General features: G+C 34.9%; 3 protein-coding genes and 19 non-coding genes across 27 annotated transcripts in view; 21 read left to right on the top strand and 1 right to left on the bottom strand.

Annotated features, from left to right (window-relative positions):
- The window catches only part of LOC134840457 (adenylate kinase isoenzyme 6-like), a 478618-nt gene that overhangs the window by 184140 nt on the left and 270078 nt on the right, over positions 1-24400 (top strand). The gene's annotated exons all lie outside the window — the stretch shown is intronic.
- The window catches only part of LOC134840454 (calmodulin-lysine N-methyltransferase-like), a 525993-nt gene that overhangs the window by 288718 nt on the left and 212875 nt on the right, over positions 1-24400 (bottom strand). The gene's annotated exons all lie outside the window — the stretch shown is intronic.
- Positions 1-24400, top strand: part of LOC134839350 (protocadherin Fat 1-like) — a 216854-nt gene that overhangs the window by 94377 nt on the left and 98077 nt on the right. The window lies entirely within an intron of this gene.
- Trnat-agu (transfer RNA threonine (anticodon AGU)) lies at positions 83-155 on the top strand. Its single transcript has one exon. It is a non-coding gene; the product is annotated as a tRNA-Thr (tRNA).
- Positions 1680-1752, top strand: Trnat-agu (transfer RNA threonine (anticodon AGU)). Its single transcript has one exon. It is a non-coding gene; the product is annotated as a tRNA-Thr (tRNA).
- On the top strand, positions 3278-3350 carry Trnat-agu (transfer RNA threonine (anticodon AGU)). Its single transcript has one exon. It is a non-coding gene; the product is annotated as a tRNA-Thr (tRNA).
- On the top strand, positions 4903-4975 carry Trnat-agu (transfer RNA threonine (anticodon AGU)). The gene has a single exon. It is a non-coding gene; the product is annotated as a tRNA-Thr (tRNA).
- Trnat-agu (transfer RNA threonine (anticodon AGU)) lies at positions 6791-6863 on the top strand. The gene has a single exon. It is a non-coding gene; the product is annotated as a tRNA-Thr (tRNA).
- Trnat-agu (transfer RNA threonine (anticodon AGU)) lies at positions 7608-7680 on the top strand. Its single transcript has one exon. It is a non-coding gene; the product is annotated as a tRNA-Thr (tRNA).
- Trnat-agu (transfer RNA threonine (anticodon AGU)) lies at positions 8425-8497 on the top strand. The gene has a single exon. It is a non-coding gene; the product is annotated as a tRNA-Thr (tRNA).
- Trnat-agu (transfer RNA threonine (anticodon AGU)) lies at positions 10861-10933 on the top strand. The gene has a single exon. It is a non-coding gene; the product is annotated as a tRNA-Thr (tRNA).
- On the top strand, positions 11675-11747 carry Trnat-agu (transfer RNA threonine (anticodon AGU)). Its single transcript has one exon. It is a non-coding gene; the product is annotated as a tRNA-Thr (tRNA).
- On the top strand, positions 12489-12561 carry Trnat-agu (transfer RNA threonine (anticodon AGU)). The gene has a single exon. It is a non-coding gene; the product is annotated as a tRNA-Thr (tRNA).
- Trnat-agu (transfer RNA threonine (anticodon AGU)) lies at positions 15469-15541 on the top strand. The gene has a single exon. It is a non-coding gene; the product is annotated as a tRNA-Thr (tRNA).
- Trnat-agu (transfer RNA threonine (anticodon AGU)) lies at positions 16544-16616 on the top strand. The gene has a single exon. It is a non-coding gene; the product is annotated as a tRNA-Thr (tRNA).
- Trnat-agu (transfer RNA threonine (anticodon AGU)) lies at positions 17082-17154 on the top strand. The gene has a single exon. It is a non-coding gene; the product is annotated as a tRNA-Thr (tRNA).
- On the top strand, positions 17616-17688 carry Trnat-agu (transfer RNA threonine (anticodon AGU)). The gene has a single exon. It is a non-coding gene; the product is annotated as a tRNA-Thr (tRNA).
- On the top strand, positions 20303-20375 carry Trnat-agu (transfer RNA threonine (anticodon AGU)). The gene has a single exon. It is a non-coding gene; the product is annotated as a tRNA-Thr (tRNA).
- Positions 20845-20917, top strand: Trnat-agu (transfer RNA threonine (anticodon AGU)). The gene has a single exon. It is a non-coding gene; the product is annotated as a tRNA-Thr (tRNA).
- Trnat-agu (transfer RNA threonine (anticodon AGU)) lies at positions 21387-21459 on the top strand. Its single transcript has one exon. It is a non-coding gene; the product is annotated as a tRNA-Thr (tRNA).
- Trnat-agu (transfer RNA threonine (anticodon AGU)) lies at positions 21929-22001 on the top strand. The gene has a single exon. It is a non-coding gene; the product is annotated as a tRNA-Thr (tRNA).
- Trnat-agu (transfer RNA threonine (anticodon AGU)) lies at positions 23555-23627 on the top strand. The gene has a single exon. It is a non-coding gene; the product is annotated as a tRNA-Thr (tRNA).

Raw genomic sequence — 24400 nt, 5'->3', positions numbered from 1 at the left:
TTTTTTAGGTCAATCGACTTCAAATGACATACCTATATGGAACAAAACACATGATTTTAAATCAAAAAAAGTAAAAGGAACAGGTCTTGTGGCTTAGCGGTTAAAGCGCCTGTCTAGTAAACAGGAGATCGGTGGTTCAATTCCGCCCAAGACCTGAGCTAACTAACAATTCGTAGGATGAAGATCCTTCTTGTTCCTGGAAGAAAAAACATAGCTTGTTCCAAGGTATTGTAACTTCCATTCATTTTCTGGGAATGAAACAAAAAACTGTAAGTCAAGCAACTTCAAATGACAAACATGTTAAGAAAAAGAACAAACAATTTTGAATCGGAAAACATGACACCAAAAATTCTAGTTCCTTAGGGGATAAGGATCATGTGTGGTTCGATGGTTCGAATCCGCGCTGAAACTGCGCTAGAAGTTTTTTAAAAAAGGAAATAGAATCATCTTGTTCTTGGAAAGAAAAAAGAAAACAGTTAGCTTCTTCCAAGGTATTGAAACTTCTATTCATTTTCTGGGAATGAAACAAAAAACTATAAGTCAAGGAACTTCAAATGACAAACGTGTTAAGAAAAAGAACTAACAATTTTGAATCGGAAAACTTGAAACCAACAATTCTTGTGACTTAGGGGATAAGGATACTGTGTAGATAACAGCGATGGCTCGAATCCGTCCAGAAACTGCGCTAGAAATAAAAAAAAACGAAATAGAATTCTTGGAAAGAAAAAAGAAACACTATAGCTTTTTCCAAGGTATCGAAACTTCCATTCCTTTTCTGGGAAAGAAACAGAAATTTTTTAGGTCAATCGACTTCAAATGACATACCTATATGGAACAAAACACATGATTTTAAATCAAAAAAAGTAAAAGGAACAGGTCTTGTGGCTTAGCGGTTAAAGCGCCTGTCTAGTAAACAGGAGTTCAATCCGCCTGTCTAGTTCAATTCCGCCCAAGACCTGAGCTAACTAACAATTCGTAGGATGAAGATCCTTCTTGTTCCTGGAAGAAAAAACATAGCTTGTTCCAAGGTATTGTAACTTCCATTCATTTTCTGGGAATGAAACAAAAAACTGTAAGTCAAGCAACTTCAAATGACAAACATGTTAAGAAAAAGAACAAACAATTTTGAATCGGAAAACATGACACCAAAAATTCTAGTTCCTTAGGGGATAAGGATCATGTGTGGTTCGATGGTTCGAATCCGCGCAGAAACTGCGCTAGAAGTTTTTTAAAAAAGGAAATAGAATCATCTTGTTCTTGGAAAGAAAAAAGAAAACAGTTAGCTTCTTCCAAGGTATTGAAACTTCTATTCATTTTCTGGGAATGAAACAAAAAACTATAAGTCAAGGAACTTCAAATGACAAACGTGTTAAGAAAAAGAACTAACAATTTTGAATCGGAAAACTTGAAACCAACAATTCTTGTGACTTAGGGGATAAGGATACTGTGTAGATAACAGCGATGGCTCGAATCCGCCCAGAAACTGCGCTAGAAATAAAAAAAAACGAAATAGAATTCTTGGAAAGAAAAAAGAAACACTATAGCTTTTTCCAAGGTATCGAAACTTCCATTCGTTTTCTGGGAAAGAAACAAAAATTTTTTAAGTCAATCGACTTCAAATGACATACCTATATGGAACAAAAACACAACATTTTAAATCAAAAAAACGAAAATGAACAGGTCTTGTGGCTTAGCGGTTAAAGCGCTTGTCTAGTAAACAGGAGATTGGTGGTTCAATTCCGCCCAAGACCTGAGCTAACTAACAATTCGTAGGATGAAGATCCTTCTTGTTCCTGGAAGAAAAAACATAGCTTGTTCCAAGGTATTGTAACTTCCATTCATTTTCTGGGAATGAAACAAAAAACTGTAAGTCAAGCAACTTCAAATGACAAACATGTTAAGAAAAAGAACAAACAATTTTGAATCGGAAAACATGACACCAAAAATTCTAGTTCCTTAGGGGATAAGGATCATGTGTGGTTCGATGGTTCGAATCCGCGCTGAAACTGCGCTAGAAGTTTTTTAAAAAAGGAAATAGAATCATCTTGTTCTTGGAAAGAAAAAAGAAAACAGTTAGCTTCTTCCAAGGTATTGAAACTTCTATTCATTTTCTGGGAATGAAACAAAAAACTATAAGTCAAGGAACTTCAAATGACAAACGTGTTAAGAAAAAGAACTAACAATTTTGAATCGGAAAACTTGAAACCAACAATTCTTGTGACTTAGGGGATAAGGATACTGTGTAGATAACAGCGATGGCTCGAATCCGCCCAGAAACTGCGCTAGAAATAAAAAAAAACGAAATAGAATTCTTGGAAAGAAAAAAGAAACACTATAGCTTTTTCCAAGGTATCGAAACTTCCATTCCTTTTCTGGGAAAGAAACAGAAATTTTTTAGGTCAATCGACTTCAAATGACATACCTATATGGAACAAAACACATGATTTTAAATCAAAAAAAGTAAAAGGAACAGGTCTTGTGGCTTAGCGGTTAAAGCGCCTGTCTAGTAAACAGGAGTTCAATCCGCCTGTCTAGTTCAATTCCGCCCAAGACCTGAGCTAACTAACAATTCGTAGGATGAAGATCCTTCTTGTTCCTGGAAGAAAAAACATAGCTTGTTCCAAGGTATTGTAACTTCCATTCATTTTCTGGGAATGAAACAAAAAACTGTAAGTCAAGCAACTTCAAATGACAAACATGTTAAGAAAAAGAACAAACAATTTTGAATCGGAAAACATGACACCAAAAATTCTAGTTCCTTAGGGGATAAGGATCATGTGTGGTTCGATGGTTCGAATCCGCGCAGAAACTGCGCTAGAAGTTTTTTAAAAAAGGAAATAGAATTATCTTGTTCTTGGAAAGAAAAAAGAAAACAGTTAGCTTCTTCCAAGGTATTGAAACTTCTATTCATTTTCTGGGAATGAAACAAAAAACTATAAGTCAAGGAACTTCAAATGACAAACGTGTTAAGAAAAAGAACTAACAATTTTGAATCGGAAAACTTGAAACCAACAATTCTTGTGACTTAGGGGATAAGGATACTGTGTAGATAACAGCGATGGCTCGAATCCGCCCAGAAACTGCGCTAGAAATAAAAAAAAAACGAAATAGAATTCTTGGAAAGAAAAAAGAAACACTATAGCTTTTTCCAAGGTATCGAAACTTCCATTCGTTTTCTGGGAAAGAAACAAAAATTTTTTAAGTCAATCGACTTCAAATGACATACCTATATGGAACAAAAACACAACATTTTAAATCAAAAAAACGAAAATGAACAGGTCTTGTGGCTTAGCGGTTAAAGCGCTTGTCTAGTAAACAGGAGATTGGAGGATCAAATCCGCCCAAGACCTGAGATAACTAAGAATTCGTAGGATGAAGATCCATCTTGTTCCTGGAAGAAAAAATATAGCTTTTTCCAAGGTATTGAAACTTCCATTCATTTTCTGGGAATGAAACAAAAATCTATAAGTCAAGCAATTTCAAATGACAAACGTGTTAAGAGAAAGAACAAACATTTTTGAATCGGAAACCGTGAAACCAACATTTCTAGTGGCTTAGGGGATAAGTATCCTGTGTATATATTAGGAGGTCGGTGGTTCGAATACGACCAGAAACTGCGCTAGAAATTTAAAAAAAAAGAAATAGAAGCATCTTATTCTTGGAAAGAAAAAAGAAAACAGTATAGCTTCTTCCAAGGTATTGAAACTTCCATTCATTTTCTGGGAAGGAAACAAAAAACTATAAGTCAAGCAACTTCAAATGACAAACGTGTTAAGAAAAAGGACAAACAATTTTGAATCGGAAAACGTGAAGACGAAAGTTCTAGTGGCCTAGGGGATAAGGATCCAGTGAATATGACAGAAGGTCGATGTTTCGAATCCGCCCACAAACTGCGCTAGAAACAAAAAAGGAAATAGAATCATCTTATTCTTGGAAAGAAAAAGAAAACAATATAGCGTTCTCCAAGGTATCGAAACTTCCGTTCCTTTTCTGAGAAAGAAACAAAAAATTTGAAAACAAGCAATTTCAAATGACAAACGTGTTAAGAGAAAGAACAAACATTTTTGAATCGGAAACCGTGAAACCTACATTTCTCGTGGCTTAGGGGATAAGTATCCTGTGTATATATTAGGAGGTCGGTGGTTCGAATACGCCCAGAAACTGCGCTAGAAATTTCAAAAAAAAGAAATTGAAGCATCTTATTCTTGGAAAGAAAAAAGAACACAGTATAGCTTCTTCCAAGGTATTGAAACTTCCATTCATTTTCTGGGAAGGAAAAAAAACTATAAGTCAAGCAACTTCAAATGACAAACGTGTTAAGAAAAAGGACAAACAATTTTGAATCGGAAAACATGACATCAAAAAGTCTAGTTCCTTAGGGGATAAGGATCATGTGTATACAACAGGAGGTCGATGGTTCGAATCCGCGCAGAAACTGCGCTAGAAGTTTTTTTAAAAAGGATATAGAATCATCTTGTTCTTGGAAAGAAAAAAGAAATTAGTTAGCTACTTCCAAGGTATTGAAACTTTCATTCATTTTCTGGGAATGAAACAAAAAACTATAAGTCAAGGAACTTCAAATGACAAATGTGTTAAGAAAAAGAACAAACAATTTTGAATCGGAAAACTTGAAACCAACAATTCTTGTGACTTAGGGGATAAGGATACTGTGTAGATAACAGCGATGGTTCGAATCCGCCCAGAAACTGCGCTAGTAATAAAAAAAAACGAAATAGAATTCTTGGAAAGAAAAAAGAAACACTATAGCTTTTTCCAAGGTATCGAAACTTCCATTCCTTTTCTGGGAAAGAAACAAAAAAATTTTAAGTCAATCGACTTCAAATAACATACCTATATGGAACAAAAACACATGATTTTATATCAAAAAAACGAAAATCAACAGGTCTTGTGGCTTAGCGGTTAAAGCGCTTGTCTAGTAAACAGGAGATTGGAGGTTCAAATCCGCCTAAGACCTGAGATAACTAACAATTCGTAGGATGAAGATCCATCTTGTTCCTGGAAGAAAAAATATAGCTTTTTCCAAGGTATTGAAACTTCCATTCATTTTCTGGGAATGAAACAAAAATCTATAAGTCAAGCAATTTCAAATGACAAACGTGTTAAGAGAAAGAACAAACAGTTTTGAATCGGAAACCGTGAAACCAACATTTCTAGTGGCTTAGGGGATAAGTATCCTTTGTATATATTAGGAGGTCGGTGGTTCGAATACGCCCAGAAACTGCGCTAGAAATTTTAAAAAAAAAGAAATAGAAGCATCTTATTCTTGGAAAGAAAAAAGAAAACAGTATAGTTTCTTCCAAGGTATTGAAACTTCCATTCATTTTCTGGAAGGAAACAAAAAACTATGAGTCAAGCAAATTCAAATGACAAACGTGTTAAGAAAAAGGACAAACAATTTTGAATCGGAAAACGTGAAGACGAAAGTTCTAGTGGCCTAGGGATAAGGATCCAGTGAAGATAACAGGAGGTCGATGTTTCGAATCCGCCCACAAACTGCGCTAGAAACAAAAAAGAAAATAGAATCATCTTATTCTTGGAAAGAAAAAGAAAACAATATAGCGTTCTCCAAGGTATCGAAACTTCCGTTCTTTTCTGAGAAGGAAACAAAAAATTTGAAGTCAATCGACTTCAAATGACATACCTATATGGAACAAAAACACATGATTTTAAATCAAAAAAACGCAAATGAACAGGTCTTGTGGCTTAGCGGGTAAAGCGCTTGTCTAGTAAACAGGAGATTGGAAGTTCAGATCCGCCCAAGACCTGAGATAACTAACAATTCGTAGGATGAAGATCCATCTTGTTCCTGGAAGAAAAAATATAGCTTTTTCCAAGGTATTGAAACTTCCATTCATTTTCTGGGAATGAAACAAAAATATATAAGTCAAGCAATTTCAAATGACAAACGTGTTAAGAGAAAGAACAAACATTTTTGAATCGGAAACCTTGAAACCAACATTTCTAGTGGCTTAGGGGATAAATATCGTGTGTATATATTAGGAGGTCGGTAGTTCGAATACGCCCAGAAACTGCGCTAGAAATAAAAAAAAAGAAATAGAAGCATCTTATTCTTGGAAAGAAAAAAGAAAACAGTATAGCTTCTTCCAAGGTATTGAAACTTCCATTCATTTTCTGGGAAGGAAACAAAAACTATAAGTCAAGCAACTTCAAATGACAAACGTGTTAAGAAAAAGGACAAACAATTTTGAATCGGAAAACATGACACCAAAAAGTCTAGTTCCTTAGGGGATAAGGATCATGTGTATACAACAGGAGGTCGATGGTTCGAATCCGCGCAGAAACTGCGCTAGAAGTTTTTTAAAAAAGGAAATAGAATCATCTTGTTCTTGGAAAGAAAAAAGAAAACAGTTAGCTTCTTCCAAGGTATTGAAACTTCCCTTCATTTTCTGGGAATGAAACAAAAAACTATAAGTCAAGGAACTTCAAATGACAAACGTGTTAAGAAAAAAACAAACAATTTTGAATCGGAAAACTTGAAACCAACAATTCTTGTGACTTAGGGGATAAGGATACTGTGTAGATAACAGAGATGGTTCGAATCCGCCCAGTAACTGCGCTAGAAATAAAAAAAAAACGAAATAGAATTCTTGGAAAGAAAAAAGAAACACTATAGCTTTTTCCAAGGTATCGAAATTTCCATTCCTTTTTTGGGAAAGAAACAAAAAATTTTTAAGTCAATCGACTTCAAATGACATACCTATATGGAACAAAAACACATGATTTTAAATCAAAAAAACGAAAATTAACAGGTCTTGTGGCTTAGCGGTTAAAGCGCTTGTCTAGTAAACAGGAGATTGGAGGTTCAAATCCGCCCAAGACCTGAGATAACTAACAATTCGTAGGATGAAGATCCATCTTGTTCCTGGAAGAAAAAATATAGCTTTTTCCAAGGTATTGAAACTTCCATTCACTTTCTGGGAATGAAACAAAAATCTATAAGTCAAGCAATTTCAAATGACAAACGTGTTAAGAGAAAGAACAAACATTTTTGAATCGGAAACCGTGAAACCAACATTTCTAGTGGCTTAGGGGATAAGTATCCTGTGTATATATTAGGATGTCGGTGGTTCGAATACGCCCAGAAACTGCGCTAGAAATTTAAAAATAAAAAAGAAATAGAAGCATCTTATTCTTGGAAAGAAAAAAGAAAACAGTATAGCTTCTTCCAAGGTATTGAAACTTCCATTCATTTTCTGGGAAGGAAACAAAAAACTATAAGTCAAGCAACTTCAAATGACAAACGTGTTAAGAAAAAGGACAAACAATTTTGAATCGGAAAACGTGAAGACGAAAGTTATAGTGGCCTAGGGGATAAGGATCCAGTGAATATAACAGGAGGTCGATGTTTCGAATCCGCCCACAAACTGCGCTAGAAACAAAAAAGGAAATAGTATCATCTTATTCTTGGAAAGAAAAAGAAAACAATATAGCGTTCACCAAGGTATCGAAACTTCCGTTCCTTTTCTGAGAAAGAAACAAAAAAATTGAAGTCAATCGACTTCAAATGACATACCTATATGGAAAAAAAACACATGATTTTAAATCAAAAAAAACTAAAATGAACAGGTCTTGTGGCTTAGCGGTTAAAGCGCTTGTCTAGTAAACAGGAGATTGGAGGTTCAAATCCGCCCAAGACCTGAGATAACTAACAATTCGTAGGATGAAGATCCATCTTGTTCCTGGAAGAAAAAATATAGCTTTTTCCAAGGTATTGAAACTTCCATTCATTTTCTGGGATTGAAACAAAAATCTATAAGTCAAGTAATTTCAAATGACAAACGTGTTAAGAGAAAGAACAAACATTTTTGAATCGGAAACCGTGAAACCAACATTTCTAGTGGCTTAGGGGATAAGTATCCTGTGTATATATTAGGATGTCGGTGGTTCGAATACGTCCAGAAACTGCGCTAGAAATTTAAAAATAAAAAAGAAATAGAAGCATCTTATTCTTGGAAAGAAAAAAGAAAACAGTATAGCTTCTTCCAAGGTATTGAAACTTCCATTCATTTTCTGGGAAGGAAACAAAAAACTATAAGTCAAGCAACTTCAAATGACAAACGTGTTAAGAAAAAGGACAAACAATTTTGAATCGGAAAACGTGAAGACGAAAGTTATAGTGGCCTAGGGGATAAGGATCCAGTGAATATAACAGGAGGTCGATGTTTCGAATCCGCCCACAAACTGCGCTAGAAACAAAAAAGGAAATAGAATCATCTTATTCTTGGAAAGAAAAAGAAAACAATATAGCGTTCACCAAGGTATCGAAACTTCCGTTCCTTTTCTGAGAAAGAAACAAAAAAATTGAAGTCAATCGACTTCAAATGACATACCTATATGGAAAAAAAAAACATGATTTTAAATAAAAAAAAACTAAAATGAACAGGTCTTGTGGCTTAGCGGTTAAAGCGCTTGTCTAGTAAACAGGAGATTGGAGGTTCAAATCCGCCCAAGACCTGAGATAACTAACAATTCGTAGGATGAAGATCCATCTTGTTCCTGGAAGAAAAAATATAGCTTTTTCCAAGGTATTGAAACTTCCATTCATTTTCTGGGAATGAAACAAAAATCTATAAGTCAAGCAATTTCAAATGACAAACGTGTTAAGAGAAAGAACAAACATTTTTGAATCGGAAACCGTGAAACCAACATTTCTAGTGGCTTAGGGGATAAGTATCCTGTGTATATATTAGGATGTCGGTGGTTCGAATACGCCCAGAAACTGCGCTAGAAATTTAAAAATAAAAAAGAAATAGAAGCATCTTATTCTTGGAAAGAAAAAAGAAAACAGTATAGCTTCTTCCAAGGTATTGAAACTTCCATTCATTTTCTGGGAAGGAAACAAAAAACTATAAGTCAAGCAACTTCAAATGACAAACGTGTTAAGAAAAAGGACAAACAATTTTGAATCGGAAAACGTGAAGACGAAAGTTATAGTGGCCTAGGGGATAAGGATCCAGTGAATATAACAGGAGGTCGATGTTTCGAATCCGCCCACAAACTGCGCTAGAAACAGAAAAGGAAATAGAATCATCTTATTCTTGGAAAGAAAAAGAAAACAATATAGCGTTCTCCAAGGTATCGAAACTTCCGTTCCTTTTCTGAGAAAGAAACAAAAAAATTGAAGTCAATCGACTTCAAATGACATACCTATATGGAACAAAAACACATGATTTTAAATAAAAAAAAAACTAAAATGAACAGGTCTTGTGGCTTAGCGTTTAAAGCGCTTGTCTAGTAAACAGGAGATTGGAGGTTCAAATCCGCCCAAGACCTGAGATAACTAACAATTCGTAGGATGAAGATCCATCTTGTTCCTGGAAGAAAAAATATAGCTTCTTCCAAGGTATTGAAACTTCCATTCATTTTCTGGGAAGGAAACAAAAAAACTATAAGTCAAGCAACTTCAAATGACAAACGTGTTAAGAAAAAGGACAAACAATTTTGAATCGGAAAACATGACACCAAAAATTCTAGTTCCTTAGGGGATAAGGATCATGTGTATACAACAGGAGGTCGATGGTTCGAATCCGCGCAGAAACTGCGCTAGAAGTTTTTAAAAAAAGGAAATAGAATCATCTTGTTCTTGGAAAGAAAAAAGAAAACAGTCAGCTTCTTCCAAGGTATTGAAACTTCCATTCATTTTCTGGGAATGAAACAAAAAACTATAAGTCAAGGAACTTCAAATGACAAACTTGTTAAGAAAAAGAACAAACAATTTTGAATCGGAAAACTTGAAACCAACAATTCTTTTGACTTAGGGGATAAGGATACTGTGTAGATAACAGCGATGGTTCGAATCCGCCCAAAAACTGCGCTAGAAATAAAAAAAAAACGAAATAGAATTCTTGGAAAGAAAAAAAAACACTATAGCTTTTTCCAAGGTATCGAAACTTCCATTCCTTTTCTGGGAAGGAAACAAAAAACTATAAGTCAAGCAACTTCAAATGACAAACGTGTTAAGAAAAAGCACAAACAATTTTGAATCGGAAAACGTGAAGACGAAAGTTCTAGTGGCCTAGGAGATAAGGATCCAGTGAATATAACAGGAGGTCGATGTTTCGAATCCGCCCACAAACTGCGCTAGAAACAAAAAAGGAAATAGAATCATCTTATTCTTGGAAAGAAAAAGAAAACAATATAGCGTTCTCCAAGGTATCGAAACTTCCGTTCCTTTTCTGAGAAAGAAACAAAAAATTTGAAGTCAATCGACTTCAAATGACATACCTATATGGAACCAAAAACACATAATTTCAATTCAAAAAAACTGAAACGAACAGGTCTCGTGGCTTAGCGGTTAAAGCGCTTGTCTAGTAATCAGGAGATTGGAGGTTTAAATCCGCCCAAGACCTGAGATAACTAACAGTTCGTAGGATGAAGATCCATCTTGTTCCTGGAAGAAAAAATATAGCTTTTTCCAAGGTATTGAAACTTCCATTCATTTTCTGGGAATGAAACAAAAATCTATAAGTCAAGCAATTTCAAATGACAAACGTGCTAGGAGAAAGAACAAACATTTTTGAATCGGAAACCGTGAAACCAACATTTCTAGTGGATTAGGGGATAAGTATCCTGTGTATATATTAGGAGGTCGGTGGTTCGAATACGCCCAGAAACTGCGCTAAAAATTAAAACAAAAAGAAATAGAAGCATCTTATTCTTGGAAAGAAAAAAAAAACAGTGTAGCTTCTTCCAAGGTATTGAAACTTCCATTCATTTTCTGGGAAAGAAACAAAAATTTTTAAAGTCAATCGACTTCAAATGACATACCTATATGGAACAAAAACACATTATTTTAAATCAAAAATACTAAAATGAACAGGTCTTGTGGCTTAGCGGTTAAAGCGCCTGTCTAGTAAACAGGAGATGGGTGGTTCAAATCCGCCCAAGGCCTGAGCTAACTAACAATTCGTAGGATGAAGATTCATCTTGTTCCTGGACGAAAAAATATAGCTTGTTTCAAGGTAGTGTAACTTCCATTCATTTTCTGGGAATGAAACAAAAAAACTAAAAGTCAAGCAATTTCAAATGACAAACGTGTTAAGAAAAAGGACAAATAATTTTGAATCGGAAAACGTGAAGACGAAAGTTCTAGTGGCCTAGGGGATAAGGATCCAGTGAATATAACAGGAGGTCGATGTTTCGAATCCGCCCACAAACTGCGCTAGAAACAAAAAAGGAAATAGAATCATCTTATTCTTGGAAAGAAAAAAGAAAACAATATAGCTTGTTCCAAGGTATTGTAACTTCCATTCATTTTCTGGGAATGAAACAAAAAACTATAAGTCAAGCAATTTCAAATGACAAACGTGTTAAGAAAAAGAACAAACAATTTTGAATCGGAAAACATGAAACCAACAATTCTAGTGGCTTAGGGGATAAGGATCATGTTTATATAACAGGAGGTCGATGGTTCGAATCGGACCAGAAACCGCCCTAGAAGTAAAAAAAAAGGATATAGAATCATCTTATTCTTGGAAAGAAAAAGAAAACAATATAGCTTTCTCCAAGGTATCGAAACTTCCATTCCTTTTCTGAGAAAGAAACAAAAATTTTTAAAGTCAATCGACTTCAAATGACATACCTATATGGAACAAAAACACATTATTTTAAATCAAAAATACTAGAATGAACAGGTCTTGTGGCTTAGCGGTTAAAGCGCCTGTCTAGTAAACAGGAGATGGGTGGTTCAAATCCGCCCAAGGCCTGAGCTAACTAACAATTCGTAGGATGAAGATTCATCTTGTTCCTGGACGAAAAAAATAGCTTGTTTCAAGGTAGTGTAACTTCCATTCATTTTCTGGGAATGAAACAAAAAACTATAAGTCAAGCAATTTCAAATGACAAACGTGTTAAGAAAAAGAACAAACAATTTTGAATCGGAAACCGTGAAACAAAAAATTCTAGTGGCTTAGGGGATAAGGATCCTGTGTATATAACAGGAGGTCGGTGGTTCGAATCCGCCCAGAAACTGCTCTATAAATAATAAAAAAGGAAATAGAATCATCTTATTCTTGGAAAGAAAAAAGAAAACAATATAGCTTGTTCCAAGGTATTGTAACTTCCATTCATTTTCTGGGAATGAAACAAAAAACTATAAGTCAAGCAATTTCAAATGACAAACGTGTTAAGAAAAAGAACAAACAATTTTGAATCGGAAAACATGAAACCAACAATTCTAGTGGCTTAGGGGATAAGGATCATGGTTATATAACAGGAGGTCGATGGTTCGAATCGGACAGGAAACCGCCCTAAAGTAAAAAAAAAGGATATAGAATCATCTTATTCTTGGAAAGAAAAAGAAAACAATATAGCTTTCTCCAAGGTATCGAAACTTCCATTCCTTTTCTGAGAAAGAAAAAAAATTTTTTAAAGTCAATCGACTTCAAATGACATACCTATATGGAACAAAAACACATCATTTTAAATCAAAAATACTAAAATGAACAGGTCTTGTGGCTTAGCGGTTAAAGCGCCTGTCTAGTAAACAGGAGATGGGTGGTTCAAATCCGCCCAAGGCCTGAGCTAACTAACAATTCGTAGGATGAAGATTCATCTTAATCCTGGACGAAAAAATATAGCTTGTTTCAAGGTAGTGTAACTTCCATTCATTTTCTGGGAATGAAACAAAAAAACTAAAAGTCAAGCAATTTCAAATGACAAACGTGTTAAGAAAAAGAACAAACAATTTTGAATCGAAAACCGTGAAACCAACAATTCTAGTGGCTTAGGGGATAAGGATCCTGTGTATATAACAGGAGGTCGATGGTTCGAATGCGCCCAGAAACTGCGCTAGAAGTAATTAAAAAAGGAAATAGAATCATCTTATTCTTGGAAAGAAAAAAGAAAACATTATAGCTTTTTCCAAGGTATCGAAACTTCCATTCCTTTTCTGGGAAAGAAAGAAAATTTTTTAAAGTCAATCGACTTCAAATGACTTACCTATATGGATCAAAAACGCATGATTTTAAATCATAAGAACTAAAAGCAACATGTCTTGTGGCTTAGCGGTTAAAGCGCATGTCTAGTAAACAGGAGATGGGTGGTTCAAATCCGCCCAAGGCCTGAGCTAACTAACAATTCGTAGGATGAAGATTCATCTTAATCCTGGACGAAAACATATAGCTTGTTCCAAGGTATTGTAACTTCCATTCATTTTCTGGGAATGAAACAAAAAACTATAATCAAACAATTTCAAATGACAAACGTGTTAAGAAAAAGAACAAACAATTTTGAATCGGAAACCGTGAAACAAAAAATTCTAGTGGCTTAGGGGATAAGGATCCTGTGTATATAACAGGAGGTCGGTGGTTCGAATCCGCCCAGAAACTGCTCTATAAATAATAAAAAAAGGAAATAGAATCATCTTATTCTTGGAAAGAAAAAAGAAAACAATATAGCTTGTTCCAAGGTATTGTAACTTCCATTCATTTTCTGGGAATGAAACAAAAAACTATAAGTCAAGCAATTTCAAATGACAAACTTGTTAAGAAAAAGAACAAACAATTTTGAATCGGACAACATGAAACCAACAATTCTAGTGGCTTAGGGGATAAGGATCATGTGTATATAACAGGAGGTCGATGGTTCGAATCGGACCAGAAACCGCCCTAGAAGTAAAAAAAAAAAGGATATTGAATGATCTTATTCTTAGAAAGTAAAGAGAAAACAATATAACTTTTTCCAAGGTATCGAAACTTCCATTCCTTTTCTGGGAAAGAAACAAAAAATTTGTAAGTCAATCGACTTCAAATGACATACCTATATGGAACAAAAACACATGATTTTAAATCATAAAAATTAAAAGCAACATGTATTGTGGCTTAGCGGTTAAAGAGCCTGTCTAGTCAAACAGGAGATCGGTAGTTCAGATCCGCCCAAGACCTGAGCTAACTAAGAATTCGCAGGATGAAGATCCATCTTGTTCCTGGAAGAAAAAATATAGCTTTTTCCAAGGTATTGAAACTTCCATTCATTTTCTTGGAATGAAACAAAAAACTATAAGTCAAGCAATTTCAAATGACAAACGTGTTAAGAAAAAGAACAAACAATTTTGAATCGGAAACCGTGAAACCAACAATTCTAGTGGCTTAGGGGACAAGGATCCTGTGTATATAACAGGAGGTCGATGGTTCGAATGCGCCCAGAAACTGCGCTAGAAGTAATTAAAAAAGGAAATAGAATCATCTTATTCTTGGAAAGAAAAAAGAAAACAATATAGCTTTTTCCAAGGTATCGAAACTTCCATTCCTTTTCTGGGAAAGAAAGAAAATTTTTTGAAGTCAATGGACTTCAAATGACTTACCTATATGGAACAAAAACACATGATTTTAAATCATAAGAACTAAAAGCAACATGTCTTGTGGCTTAGCGGTTAAAGCGCCTGTCAAGTAAACAGGAGATCGGTGGTTCAAATCGGCCCAAGACCTGAGCTAACTAACAATTTGCAGGTTGAAGATCCATCTTGTTCCTGGAAGAAAAAATCAAACTTTTTCCAAGGTATTGAAACTTCCATTCATTTTCTGGGAAGGAAACAAAAACTATAAGTCAAGCAACTTCAAATGACAAACGTGTTAAGAAAAAGAACAAACAATTTTGAATCGGAAAACATGAAACCAACAATTCTAGTGGCTTAGGGGACAAGGATCATGTGTACATAGCAGGAGATCGATGGTTCGAATGCGCCCAGAAACTGCGCTAGAAGTAAGAAAAGGAAATAGAATGATCTTATTCTTTGAAAGTAAAAACAAAACAATGTAGCTTTTTTCAAGGTATCGAAACTTCCATTCCTTTTCTGGGAAAGAAACAAAAAAAATGAAGTCACTCGACTTCAAATGACATACCTATATGGAACAAAAACACATGATTTAAAAAAAAAACCAAAGCCAACAGGTATTGTGGCTTAGCGGTTAAAGCGCCTGTCTAGTAAACAGGATATTGGTGGATCAAATCCGCCCAAGACCTGAGCTAACTAACATTTGGTAGGATGAAGATCCATCTTGTTCCTGGAAGAAAAAATATAGCTTGTTCCAAGGTATTGTAACTTCCGTTCATATTCTGGGAATTAAACAAAAAACTATAAGTCAAGCAACTTCAAATGACAAACGTTTTAAGAAAAAGAACAATTAATATTGAATCGTAAAACGTGAAGAAAACAGTTCTAGTGGCCTAGATGATAAGGATCCAGTGAATATAACAGGAGGTCGATGGTTCGAATCCGCCCACAAACTTCGCTAGAAAGAAAGAAAAGGAAAAAGAATCATCTTATTCTTGGAAAGAAAAAGAAAACAATATAGCTTTCTCCAAGGTATCGAAACTTCCATTCCTTTTCTGAGAACGAAACAAAAAATTTGAAGTCAATCGACTTCAAATGACATACCTATATGGAACAAAACACATGATTTTAAATCAAAAATACTAAAAGTAACAGGTCTTGTGGCTTAGCGGTTAAAGCGACTGTCTAGTAAACAGGAGATCGGTGGTTCAAATCCGCCCAAGACCTGAGCTAACTAACAATTCGTAGGATGAAGATCCTTCTTGTTCCTGGAAGAAAAAACATAGCTTTTTCCAAGGTATTGTAACTTCCGTTCATTTTCTGGGAATTAAACAAAAAACTATAAGTCAAGCAACTTCAAATGACAAACGTGTTAAGAAAAAGAACAATTAATTTTGAATCGGAAAACGTGAAGAAAACAGTTCTAGTGGCCTAGGGGATAAGGATCCAGTGAATATTACAGGAGGTCGATGGTTCGAATCCGCCCTCAAACTTCGATAGAAATAAAGCAAAGGAAATTGATTCTTCTTATTCTTGGAAAGAAAAAGAAAACAATATAGCTTTCTCCAAGGTATCGAAACTTCCATTCCTTTTCTGAGAACGAAACAAAAAAATTCGAAGTCAATCGACTTCGAATGACATACCTATATGGAACAAAAACACATAATTTTAATTCAAAAAAACTGAAATGAACAGGTCTTGTGGCTTAGCGGTTAAAGCGCATGTCTAGTAAACAGGAGATCGGTGGTTCAAATCGGCCCAAGACTTGAGATAACTAACAATTCGTACGATGAAGATCCATTTTGTTCCTGAAAGAAAACATATAGCTTGTTCCAAGGTATTCTAACTTCCATTCATTTTCTGAATGAAACAAAACACTATAAGTCAGGGAACTTCAAATGACAAACGTGTTAAGAAAAAGAACAAACAATTTTGAATCGTAAAACGTGAAGAAAACAGTTCTAGTGGCCTAGGTGATAAGGATCCAGTGAATCTAACAGGATGTCGATGGTTCGAATCCGCCCACAAACTTCGCTTGAAAGAAAGAAAAGGAAATAGAATCATCTTATTCTTGGAAAGAAAAAGAAAACAAAATAGCTTTCTCCAAGTATCGAAACTTCCATTCCTTTTCTGAGAACGAAACAAAAAGTTTGAAGTCAATCGACTTCAAATGACATACCTATATGGAACAAAACACATGATTTTAAATCAAAAAAACTAAAAGTAACAGGTCTTGTGGCTTAGCGGTTAAAGCGACTGTCTAGTAAACAGGAGATCGGTGGTTCAAATCCGCCCAAGACCTGAGCTAACTAACAATTCGTAGGATGAAGATCCTTCTTGTTCCTGGAAGAAAAAATATAGCTTTTCCAAGGTATTGTAACTTCCGTTCATTTTCTGGGAATTAAACAAAAAACTATAAGTCAAGCAACTTCAAATGACAAACGTGTTAAGAAAAAGAACAATTAATTTTGAATCGGAAAACGTGAAGAAAACAGTTTTAACGGCCTAGGGGATAAGGATCCAGTGAATATAACAGGAGGTCGATGGTTCGAATCCGCCCTCAAACTTCGCTAGAAATAAAGAAAAGGAAATTGATTCATCTTATTCTTGGAAAGAAAAAGAAAACAATATAGCTTTCTCCAAGGTATCGAAACTTCCATTCCTTTTCTGAGAACGAAACAAAAAATTCGAAGTCAATCGACTTCGAATGACATACCTATATGGAACAAAAACACATAATTTTAACTCAAAAAAACGGAAATGAACAGGTCTTGTGGCTTAGCGGTTAAAGCGCATGTCTAGTAAACAGGAGATCGGTGGTTCAAATCCTCCCAAGACTTGAGCTAACTAACAATTCGTACGATGAAGATCCATTTTGTTCCTGGAAGAAAACATATAGCTTGTTCCAAGGTGTTCTAACTTCCATTCATTTTCTGGGAATGAAACAAAAAACTTTAAGTCAAGCAACTTCAAATGACAAACGTGTTAAGAAAAAGAACAAACAATTTTGAATCGGAAAACATGAAACCAACAATTCTAGTGCCTTAGGGGATAAGGATCATGTGTATATAACAGGAGGTCGATGGTTCGAATCCGCCCACAAACTGCGCTAGAAACAAAAAAGGAAATAGAATCATCTTATTCTTGGAAAGAAAAAGAAAACAATATAGCATTCTCCAAGGTATCGAAACTTCCGTTCCTTTTCTGAGAAAGAAACAAAAATTTGAAGTCAATCGACTTCAAATGACATACGTATATTGAACAAAACACATGATTTTAAATCAAAAAACTATAAGGAACAGGTCTTGTGGCTTAGCGGTTAAAGCGCCTGTCTAGTAAACAGGAGATTGGTGGGTCAAATTCGCCCAAGACCTGAGCTAACTAACAATTCGTAGGATGAAGATCCTTCTTGTTCCTGGAAGAAAAAATATAGCTTGTTCCAAGATATTGTAATTTCCATTCATTTTCTGGGAATGAAACAAACAACTTTAAGTCAAGCAACTTCAAATGACAAACGTGTTAAGAAAAAGAACAAACAATTTTGAATCGGAAGTATGACACCAACAATTTTAGTGCCTTAGGGGATAAGGATCATGTGTATATAACAGGAGGTCGATGGTTCGAATCCGCCCTGGAACTGCGCTAGAAATTTAAAAAAAAGGAAATGGAATCGTCTTATTCTTGGAAAGAAAAAAGAAAACAGTATAGCTTCTTCCAACGTATTGAAACTTCCATTCATTTTCTGATTGAAACAAAACACTATAAGTCAGGGAACTTCAAATGACAAACGTGTTAAGAAAAAGAACAAACAATTTTGAATCAGAAAACTTGAAACCAACAATTCTTGTGGCTTAGGGGATAAGGATACTGTGAATATAACAGCAATGGATCGAATCCGCCCAGAAACTGCGCTAGAAATAAAAAAAAAACGAAATAGAATTCTTGGAAAGAAGAAAGAAAACACTATAGCTTTTCCAAGGTATCGAAACTTCCATTCAATTTCTGGGAAAGAAACACAAAATTTTTAAGTTAATCGACTTCAAATGACATACCTATATGGAACAAAAACACATGATTTTAAATCAAAAAAACTAGTAGCAGCAGGTTTTGTGGCTTAGCGAATAAAGCGCTTGTCTAGTATACAGGAGATCGGAGGATCAAATCCGCCCAAGAACTGAGATAACTAACAATTCGTAGGATGAAGATCCATCTTGTTCCTGGAAGAAAAAATATAGCTTTTTCCATGGTATTGAAACTTCCATTCATTTTCTGGGAATGAAACAAAAAACTATAAGTCAAGCAATTTCAAATGACAATTGTGTTAAGCAAAAGAACAAACATTTTTGAATCGGAAACCGTGAAACCAACAATTCTAGTGCCTTAGGGGATAAGGATCATGTGTATATAACAGGAGGTCGATAGTTCGAATCCGCCGTGGAACTGCGCTTGAAATTTTAAAAAAAAGGAAATGGAATCGTCTTATTCTTGGAAAGAAAAAGGAAAACAGTAGAGCTTCTTCCAACGTATTGAAACTTCCATTCATTTTCTGAATGAAACAAAACACTATAAGTCAGGGAACTTCAAATAACAAACGTGTTAAGAAAAAGAATAAACAATTTTGAATCGGAAAACTTGAAACCAACAATTCTTGTGGCTTAGGGGATAAGGATACTGTGAATATAACAGCAATGGATCGAATCCGCCCAGAAACTGCGCTAGAAATAAAAAAAACGAAATAGAATTCTTGGAAAGAAGAAAGAAAACACAATAGCTTTTTCCAAGGTATCGAAACTTCCATTCATTTTCTGGGAAAGAAACAAAAAATTTTTAAGTCAATCGACTTCAAATGACATACCTATATGGAACAAAAACACATGATTTTAAATCAAAAAAACTATTAGCAGCAGGTCTTGTGGCTTAGCGAATAAAGCGCCTGTCTAGTATACAGGAGATCGGAGGATCAAATCCGCCCAAGAACTGAGATAACTAACAATTCGTAGGATGAAGATCCATCTTGTTCCTGGAAGAAAAAATATAGCTTTTTCCAAGGTATTGAAACTTCCATTCATTTTCTGGGAATGAAACAAAAAACTATAAGTCAAGCAATTTAAAATGACAAACGTGTTAAGAAAAAGAACAAACAATTTTAAATCGGAAAACGTGAAGACGAAAGTTCTAGTGGCCTAGGGGATAAGGATCCAGTGAATATAACAGGAGGTCGATGTTTCGAATCCGCCCACAAACTGCGCTAGAAACAGGAAAAGGAAATAGAATCATCTTATTCTTGGAAAGAAGAAGAAAACAATATAGCTTTCTCCAAGGTATCGAAACTTCCATTCCTTTTCTGAGAAAGAAACAAAATTTTTTAAAGTCAATCGACTTCAAATGACATACCTAAATGGAAAAAAAAACACATCATTTTAAATCAAAAAAACTAGTAGCAGCAGGTCTTGTGGCTTAGCGAATAAAGCGCCTGTCTAGTATACAGGAGATCGGAGGATCAAATCCGCCCAAGAACTGAGATAACTAACAATTCGTAGGATGAAGATCCATCTTGTTCCTGGAAGAAAAAATATAGCTTTTTCCAAGGTCTTGAAACTTCCATTCATTTTCTGGGAATGAAACAAAAAACTATAAGTCAAGCAATTTCAAATGACAAACGTGTTAAGAAAAAGAACAAACATTTTTGAATCGGAAACCGTGAAACCAACAATTCTAGTGGCTTAGGGGATAAGGATCCTGTGTATATAACAGGAGGTCGGTGGTTCGAATTCGCCAAGAAACTGCTCTAGAAATAATTTAAAAAGGAAATATAATCATCTTACTCTTGGAAAGAAAAAGAAAACAATATAGCTTTCTCCAAGGTATCGAAACTTCCATTCCTTTTCTGAGAAAGAACCAAAATTTTTTAAAGTCAATCGACTTCAAATGACATACCTATATGGAACAAAAACACATGATTTTAAATCAAAAATACTAAAATGAACAGGTCTTGTGGCTTTGCGGTTAAAGCGCCTGTCTAGTAAACAGGAGATCGGTGGTTCAAATCCGCCCAAGACCTGAGCTAACTAACAACTCGTAGAATGAAGATCCTTCTTGTTCCTGGAAGAAAAAATATAGCTTTTTCCAAGGTATTGAAACTTCCATTCATTTTCTGGGAATGAAACAAAAAACTATAAGTCAAGCAATTTCAAATGACAAACGTGTTAAGAAAAAGAACAAACAATTTTGAATCGGAAATGGTGAAACCAACAATTCTAGTGGCTTAGGGGATAAGAATCCTGTGTATATAACAGGAGGTCGGTGGTTCGAATTCGCCAAGAAACTGCTCTAGAAATAATTTAAAAAGGAAATATAATCATCTTATTCTTGGAAAGAAAAAGAAAACAATATAGCTTTCTCCAAGGTATCGAAACTTCCATTCCTTTTCTGAGAAAGAAACAAAATTTTTTTAAGTCAATCGACTTCAAATGACATACCTATATGGAACAAAAACACATGATTTTAAATCAAAAATACTAAAATGAACAGGTCTTGTGGCTTTGCGGTTAAAGCGCCTGTCTAGTAAACAGGAGATCGGTGGTTCAAATCCGCCCAAGACCTGAGCTAACTAACAACTCGTAGAATGAAGATCCTTCTTGTTCCTGGAAGAAAAAATATAGCTTTTTCCAAGGTATTGAAACTTCCATTCATTTTCTGGGAATGAAACAAAAAACTATAAGTCAAGCAATTTCAAATGACAAACGTGTTAAGAAAAAGAACAAACAATTTTGAATCGGAAATGGTGAAACCAACAATTCTAGTGGCTTAGGGGATAAGAATCCTGTGTATATAACAGGAGGTCGGTGGTTCGAATTCGCCAAGAAACTGCTCTAGAAATAATTTAAAAAGGAAATATAATCATCTTATTCTTGGAAAGAAAAAGAAAACAATATAGCTTTCTCCAAGGTATCGAAACTTCCATTCCTTTTCTGAGAAAGAAACAAAATTTTTTTAAGTCAATCGACTTCAAATGACATACCTATATGGAACAAAAACACATCATTTTAAATCAAAAATACTAAAATGAACAGGTCTTGTGGCTTTGCGGTTAAAGCGCCTGTCTAGTAAACAGGAGATCGGTGGTTCAAATCCGCCCAAGAGCTGAGCTAACTAACAACTCGTAGAATGAAGATCCTTCTTGTTCCTGGAAGAAAAAATATAGCTTTTTCCAAGGTATTGAAACTTCCATTCATTTTCTGGGAATGAAACAAAAAACTATAAGTCAAGCAATTTCAAATGACAAACGTGTTAAGAAAAAGAACAAACAATTTTGAATCGGAAATGGTGAAACCAACAATTCTAGTGGCTTAGGGGATAAGAATCCTGTGTATATAACAGGAGGTCGGTGGTTCGAATTCGCCAAGAAACTGCTCTAGAAATAATTTAAAAAGGAAATATAATCATCTTATTCTTGGAAAGAAAAAGAAAACAATATAGCTTTCTCCAAGGTATCGAAACTTCCATTCCTTTTCTGAGAAAGAAACAAAATTTTTTAAAGTCAATCGACTTCAAATGACATACCTATATGGAACAAAAACACATGATTTTAAATCAAAAATACTAAAATGAACACGTCTTGTGGCTTTGCGGTTAAAGCGCCTGTCTAGTAAACAGGAGATCGGTGGTTCAAATCCGCCCAAGACCTGAGCTAACTAACAACTCGTAGAATGAAGATCCTTCTTGTTCCTGGAAGAAAAAATATAGCTTTTTCCAAGGTATTGAAACTTCCATTCATTTTCTGGGAATGAAACAAAAAACTATAAGTCAAGCAATTTCAAATGACAAACGTGTTAAGAAAAAGAACAAACAATTTTGAATCGGAAACGGTGAAACCAACAATTCTAGTGGCTTAGGGGATAAGGATCCTGTGTATATAACTGGAGGTCGGTGGTTCGAATTCGCCAAGAAACTGCTCTAGAAATAATTTAAAAAGGAAATAGAATCATCTTATTCTTGGAAAGAAAAAAGAAAACAATATAGCTTTTTCCAAGGTATCGAAACTTCCATTCCTTTTCTGGGAAAGAAACAATTTTTTTTCAGTCAATCGACTTCAAATGACATACCTATATGGAACAAAAACACATGATTTCAAATCATAAAAACTAGTAGCAGCAGGTCTTGTGGCTTAGCGAATAAAGCGCCTGTCTAGTATACAGGAGATCGGAGGATCAAATCCGCCCAAGAACTGAGATAACTAACAATTCGTAGGATGAAGATCCATCTTGTTCCTGGAAGAAAAAATATAGCTTTTTCCAAGGTATTGAAACTTCCATTCATTTTCTGGGAATGAAACAAAAAACTATAAGTCAAGCTATTTCAAATGACAAACGTGTTAAGAAAAAGAACAAACATTTTTGAATCGGAAACCGTGAAACCAACAATTCTAGTGGCTTAGGGGATAAAGATCCTGTGTATATAACAGGAGGTCGGTGGTTCGAATTCGCCAAGAAACTGCTCTAGAAATAATTTAAAAAGGAAATATAATCATCTTATTCTTGGAAAGAAAAAGAAAACAATATAGCTTTCTCCAAGGTATCGAAACTTCCATTCCTTTTCTGAGAAAGAAACAAAATTTTTTAAAGTCAATCGACTTCAAATGACATACCTATATGGAAAAAAAACACATGATTTTAAATCAAAAAAACTAGTAGCAGCAGGTCTTGTGGCTTAGCGAATAAAGCGCCTGTCTAGTATACAGGAGAGCGGAGGATCAAATCCGCCCAAGAACTGAGATAACTAACAATTCGTAGGATGAAGATCCATCTTGTTCCTGGAAGAAAAAATATAGCTTTTTCCAAGGTATTGAAACTTCCATTCATTTTCTGGGAATGAAACAAAAAACTATAAGTCAAGCAATTTCAAATGACAAACGTGTTAAGAAAAAGAACAAACATTTTTGAATCGGAAACCGTGAAACCAACAATTCTAGTGGCTTAGGGGATAAGGATCCTGTGTATATAACAGGAGGTCGGTGGTTCGAATTCGCCAAGAAACTGCTCTAGAAATAATTTAAAAAGGAAATATAATCATCTTATTCTTGGAAAGAAAAAGAAAACAATATAGCTTTCTCCAAGGTATCGAAACTTCCATTCCTTTTCTGAGAAAGAAACAAAATTTTTTAAAGTCAATCGACTTCAAATGACATACCTATATGGAACAAAAACACATGATTTTAAATCAAAAATACTAAAATGAACAGGTCTTGTGGCTTTGCGGTTAAAGCGCCTGTCTAGTAAACAGGAGATCGGTGCTTCAAATCCGCCCAAGACCTGAGCTAACTAACAACTCGTAGATTGAAGATCCTTCTTGTTCCTGGAAGAAAAAATATAGCTTTTTCCAAGGTATTGAAACTTCCATTCATTTTCTGGGAATGAAACAAAAAACTATAAGTCAAGCAATTTCAAATGACAAACGTGTTAAGAAAAAGAACAAACAATTTTGAATCGGAAACGGTGAAACCAACAATTCTAGTGGCTTAGGGGATAATGATCCTGTGTATATAACAGGAGGTCGGTGGTTCGAATTCGCCAAGAAACTGCTCTAGAAATAATTTAAAAAGGAAATAGAATCATCCTATTCTTGGCAAGAAAAAAGAAAACAATATAGCTTTTTCCAAGGTATCGAAACTTCCATTCCTTTTCTGGGAAAGAAACAAATTTTTTTCAGTCAATCGACTTCAAATGACATACCTATATGGACCAAAAACACATGATTTTAAATCATAAAAACTAAAATCAACATGTCTTGTGGCTTAGCGGTTAAAGCGCCTGTCTAGTAAACAGGAGATCGGTGGTTTTAATCCGCCCAAGACCTGAGCTAACTAACAATTCGCAGGATGAAGATCCTTCTTGTTCCTGGAAGAAAAAATATAGCTTTTTCCAAGGTATTGAAACTTCCATTCATTTTCTGGGAATGAAACAAAAAGATATAAGTCAAGCAATTTCAAATGACAAACGTGTTAAGAAAAAGAACAAACAATTTTGAATCGGAAAACGTGAAGACGAAAGTTCTAGTGGCCTAGGGGATAAGGATCCAGTGAATATA

The sequence above is a fragment of the Symsagittifera roscoffensis genome, chromosome 2 (genome assembly GCF_963678635.1).
Source record: "Symsagittifera roscoffensis chromosome 2, txSymRosc1.1, whole genome shotgun sequence".
Classification (NCBI taxonomy): Eukaryota; Metazoa; Xenacoelomorpha; order Acoela; family Convolutidae; genus Symsagittifera; species Symsagittifera roscoffensis.
The sequence above is the reverse complement of the archived record's forward strand: the minus strand, read 5'-3'. Positions and strand labels throughout refer to the sequence as shown.